This window comes from Sinohyriopsis cumingii, unplaced genomic scaffold, assembly GCF_028554795.1.
Source record: "Sinohyriopsis cumingii isolate HCF-2022 unplaced genomic scaffold, ASM2855479v2 utg000160l, whole genome shotgun sequence".
NCBI lineage: Eukaryota > Metazoa > Mollusca > Bivalvia > Unionida > Unionidae > Sinohyriopsis > Sinohyriopsis cumingii.
The window spans coordinates 7495858-7501857 of NW_028315873.1; positions in this window are offsets into that span (position 1 = coordinate 7495858).

The following is a 6000-nucleotide window of genomic DNA, read 5'->3' on the forward strand; positions in this document are numbered from 1 at the left end:
AGGTCCTGGAGAGCCTTGTTCAGGGCAGACACATACTCTTCCACCTTGGCAGGGACTGACATCTGTGCAGTGTTTATGCGAGGACGTCCTTTTGGTTTTGAGCGGTGTAGCGTGTGTGGCTGTAGTTGCACTCTGCTGCTCACGAGGGCATGGTCGGAGTCGCAGTCTGCACTGTGGTAGGTTCTGGTGGAGATGACGCTGTTAAGGGCAGAGCGCCTGGTGATGACCATGTCGAGTTGGTGCCAGTGATTAGATCTGGGGTGTTTCCATGTCACTTTGTGTTGTGGCTAACACTTGAAGAAGGCGTTTGTGACGCACAGGCCATGGTAGGCGCATAGCTCCAGCAGTCTCTAACCGTTGTCGTTGGTCTTTCCAGTGCCATGATGTCCGAGGCAGGTAGGCCATGACTCGTGGTCCGCACCTACTCTGGCATTAAAGTCGCCGAGGAGGAATAGTTCTTCGTTTTTGGGGCATCCTTTGATCTGTTCGTCCAGCTGCCCATAGAACTGATCCTTTGCGTCTTCTGACGACGGGAGGGTTGAGGCGTAGACACTGATGATGTTGACATGACCTGAAGCAGTGGTGAGGCGGATGGACAAGAGACGCTCAGTGTCCCCTGTGGGAGGTTCAATCGAGGCCAGGAGATTGTTTTTGATGGCGAAGCCCACTCCGTGCTGGCGGGGCTCCTCAGGTTCTCGACCCTTCCAGAAGTAGGTGTAGTTTTCCTCTCTGAGAGAGCCACTAGAGGCGAGCCTGGTTTCCTGGAGGGCAGCTATGCTAATATTTAGTCTGGTGAGTTCTCTATCGATGATGGCCGTCTTTTTGGTGTCGTCCACTTCTCTGAGGTCGTCGGAGATGCCTGTGCACATGGTGCGCACATTCCAGCTTGCAAATCGAAGAGTTAGAGTCTTCTTTATTAGTTTCTTGTTTCTTTTGTTTAGTGTGGAATTAGCGTCTGCTTGTCATGCTGAACAACACACTGAGCTCCAGACACCCACTGGAACAGGCAGACGATGGCGGGTCAACACTTTATTGACCGGGTGCTGCCCGGCTTGAGGCGGGCGATAGTTGGCCAGTGGGACACGACGATCCCTCCCACCGTCAAAGCTGACCCGTGGCGCCCCTTCCCTTTGCCAATCGGGTGGGACTTATAACCCGTCAACTGTCAGCTTCCGTGTTGTTTCCTCACTCAGTAGCGAGACTGGAGTGTCGTCTCCAGGGAGCAAGCCTGGGCGTGGAGTATAGAGATCCTGTGCTGCCCAGACGTCAGGGTCCCCTTCTCGTCCTTGCTGGTGGGGTCCAAAGGAATGCTGAGCATGCCATATGGCACCAGTTTGGATGCAGGAGCTGCCGGAAGGAGGTCGTATTCGACCCCCAGCTGCCTTAGGGGCTCCACTCCGGATTTTCTGTCTGGGTTTACTCCCGTAGCCTTTCCTTCTCCCGAAGATATCCACAAGGCAGTGGAGGCATAATCCAATGGATGGGACTTGGTGGGTTTTGAATCAGAGTTTCCTTTTCCGAGATGAACTGCCTGACAAGGCTAACGAGCTTCATCTGCCCGGGTTTGGAGTCAGAGTTTCCCTTCTCTTAGACTGGTTGCCTGCGAAGGCTAACGAGCCCAGTCTGCCCACCCAGTTATACCGCCGGGCACTCGGTCGCGCCACACAGCAGGCTCTGTTTAAAACAGGGGGCCCCACGTGAAGGTGCTGCTGTATACACAATAGTGTAGGAGACGGCATATGCAAGTAACCTCCTGCCCCGCAGAGCGAGACAGTGGTCCTGCAGCGATCACTACACCTGGGAAGGAGAGGTTGTGAGAGACGCTTCACTTTCCTTTGGCAAGCGGGACGTCAGGCCCAGGCCTTGCACACCCCCCATACGTTAGTCAGCATATATTGTAACTACACATACACTCTTTTGACTTCATGCTGTTAGATGTGCAATGGAGTGTCCTGTCCTGGATTGTATTAAAAGTTTATTTTGTATTCCATAGTAGCACATTTTACACGCTTGTTGCATCCATTGTTATGCCTCTGATATTTCAAAGTGATTAGAATATAATGTAAACAAGAAATTCATTATTATTAGAAAGGTTAGAGGTTTTATTTTGGATAAGGTGTTCCTAGAATTTTACAAGACGTCGGACATTTTGGAAAACCTTTTATTACTTTCAACGTCTAAACTACGTTTGAACCAATATATCTTAATAATTTTAAATCGAAAAAGACTGCCACAAGGTATACGCGGTTATTTTTATATACCAACAGGTTCGCTGAGTGTTCTTGAAGATATATTTTCTGTACACATGTGGAGTCTGTGTGCAAGACAAGTACTTAAAGTTTAGGTTTTTATAAATGTATACCTCTATAAATATTTATATGTACAAACCTGAACATATTAATAAATATTATATGTACGTGGTAACAATGATGTACATGTACTTCTGAAACAACATCACGTTTCCATAGTTCAATTTGTTTGAGCTTCGGCGATAATTGAGATTCTTGTGGAACAGTCAGAAACCTTGTATATTTACCACTTTCACCATCTGTGTTTTACTTGCAAACTAGCTGCTACTAAATTATAATTGAATAAATAAAACATAAAAGTAATATTTTTGTTAGATATGTGGAAACAAAGGTCTGATAAATATTTTAGGATAATTGATTTCGTAGCACATCTTTCAAACTCTTTTGGCAATGATGTAATTAACCATAATTGAATTTCATCAAACGCATGTTGTCATATTTTGAATGTAACATTTGTTTGCTTATTATATTGTATTATAGATGAATTAAGTTTGTTCAATAATGGCTTTTTTGTGCAGTGTAATGAGGTATAAATGATCATTTCTTGATATAAGAATATTCCAGTTGCTACGTTTTACAGGCTATATCTATTTCTATTGTAGTCGTGGCCTTTTAAATTTTTATCTTTTCTTCTCTTTCTATCTTTGTATGTGTGCATTATAAATATAATTTGTAAATGCTAGCCGTTTTCGAGAATAATCGACGCTTTACTTGAACTGATGAAATAATGTAGTTCTCTAAAATAAACCAAGCACAATTGTTTCGAATTATATTAAATGATGTTGTTCGTCTATGTCAATGAACTGTCGCATCAGTAGAAGCTCAGAGTTAAATAACACAACATGATCTCTGATCATGGTCTCAACTATAGTAGCGTAGCGTTTCAGCTTCTCATATGTAATTCTTTGCACTATTTAATAACCAGACCCTAAATTTATGCAATGCCCATATTTGAAGATGCGACCGACGATCTAACTGTCTATAGATATACTATCGCTACGTTTTACTACCAACACTTCATGCTGACCTTTCGCTTTATTCACAATCATTATCTTTCAAAATCAATACTCTTTTGAATCCATCAATGAAAGTCTGTCTGGAGTTCCAACAGTAGCACTGGCAAGCTTGCAATAACAGTCGAGAACTAAAGAAAATGAAGTTTATCTTAAAGAGCAAAGATGTGTGGTTCTCATAGAGTAGCAGACGGCATCATCCGAAGACAGTGATGTGCTTCACATTACCATGGTCCGGTAAAGGATGCAAATTTATTATTCACAACTTGTGGGATGATCATTATGTGTAAACAATTAACATTAATACACCATTGATGTAGTATTTACCCTAATACAGCCAAGTTATAACTTGTATATATTGAACAATTGTAATAGCCACGGTGGTTACAAGATACATCAAATTAAAGATTTAGTGAGTCACTGGAATGCATTTCAAAGTCTATTCAAATACACTAATAAGTGATTTGTATAAAATCAAATCAGTACTGTAATACAGCAATATAAGCTATCGTATGCACACAAGGTTTGTGGAATACTTTGAATCCTCAAATAGTTAAAATGTGAATTCATTCAACTCATCCTTTGAACACTAATAGCGCTACAAGTAGTATTACTTTATAGCCTTACTTAATGACATTCTTTATTTATTACAGTCAACATGCCTGTTACTTAATGACATTCTTTATTTATTACGGTCAACATGCCTGTCACTTAATGACATTCTTTATTTATTACGGTCAACATGCCTGTCACTTAATGACATTCTTTATTTATTACAGTCAACATGCCTGTCACTTAATGACATTCTTTATTTATTACAGTCAACATGCCTGTTACTTAATGACATTCTTTATTTATTACAGTCAACATGCCTGTTACTTAAGGACATTCTTTATTTATTACAGTCAACATGCCTGTTACTTAAGGACATTCTTTATTTATTACAGTCAACATGCCTGTTACTTAAGGACATTCTTTATTTATTACAGTCAACATGCCTGTTACTTAAGGACATTCTTTATTTATTACAGTCAACATGCCTGTTACTTAATGCCATTCTTTATTTATTACAGTCAACATGCCTGTTACTTAATGATATTCTTTATTTATTACAGTCAACATGCCTGTTACTTAATGACATTCTTTATTTATTACAGTCAACATGCCTGTTACTTAATGACATTCTTTATTTATTACAGTCAACATGCCTGTTACTTAATGACATTCTTTATTTATTACAGTCAACATGCCTGTTACTTAATGACATTCTTTATTTATTACAGTCAACATACCTGTTATTTAATGACATTCTTTATTTATTACAGTCAACATGCCTGTTATTTAATGACATTCTTTATTTATTACAGTCAACATACCTGTTACTTAATGACATTCTCTGTTTATTACAGTCATCATGCCTGTTACTTAATGACATTCTCTGTTTCTTACAGTCATCATGCCTGTTACTTAATGACATTCTCTGTTTATTACAGTCAACATGCCTGTTACTTAATACAGCTTTTCACCAATGCTTAGATTAGTTCTCATGATACTATTGATAGGGAATTGCATTAAGAAGTATATTTATATTGTGTGCTTTAACCTCTGTCTATGATTGTAAATTTGTCTTGAAGGTAATATTTATTTGTAAATATCATGTTTTCATAGTTAGCTTCTGTTTATACTCATAAGCTATACATAACATGTTGATAGAGATTTTTGTTGTCAGAATATTATAGAATAAAATTGAGGGGAATTTACTAATTGAAATGACTCCCATTTACGTAATTCGTGAACATCCTATTGGGTCTTAGTCCACATATATATAAACAGGTTTTCAGTACAAGTTGTCCATTAATGTTTCATTCCCGTCTTATAGCAAGTCTCTGGAAGATTTGGTCATTGTGTTCAGATATAAGTCGAGAGGAATTAAATAAACAAATCATTGTAATTTCTAAAGAGCCAATGAAAGGAATTATTCAAATCATTCATTGGAATTATTAAAGAGCTTTTGAAGGGAATTATTCAACTCATTCATTATAATTACTAAAGAGATAATGAAAAGAATTATTCAAATAATTCATTGAACTTACTGCTGTGCTCATTGACTTCTCAACTAACACATTATTTTAGAATTGTTGTGGCTTAATTCAATGACATCTTGGACAGCTTCAATGGTACATCATTGTCACATCGTTACATTAATGAATACTGCTATTTATTCAGTACGTTCAGTACATTTTCACTTGTAAAGGAAAAATTAAATATTATTAGGAATTTCTTTAATTCATAATATTTTACATATTTCTTAAATTGTCACTTTCTAACTTAGAGAAAAAAATAATGTGTTACTCAAACTTACATTATTAGTTTATCTGTTACCTTTTGTAAGCTCTAGTGATTCGATAACATAAAAATTGATTCATTACACAGTCGTGACTATATATGTTACGTCCATCGATTACCTACACACAATTGCATCTCTTATACGGATTTAATATGACAATAAACATTTACGTTTTACAAAAATTCCGATTATAAATTTAGTCACATATCCAGAGATGCTCAGTGTTAGATACATTGATACATTGATCATATTTAGTTTTCCTGATTTTCAATGGGAATGTTTTATTCGCTAGAGAGAGAAACAAATTAGCAACATTCTTTCTCCCCAATAT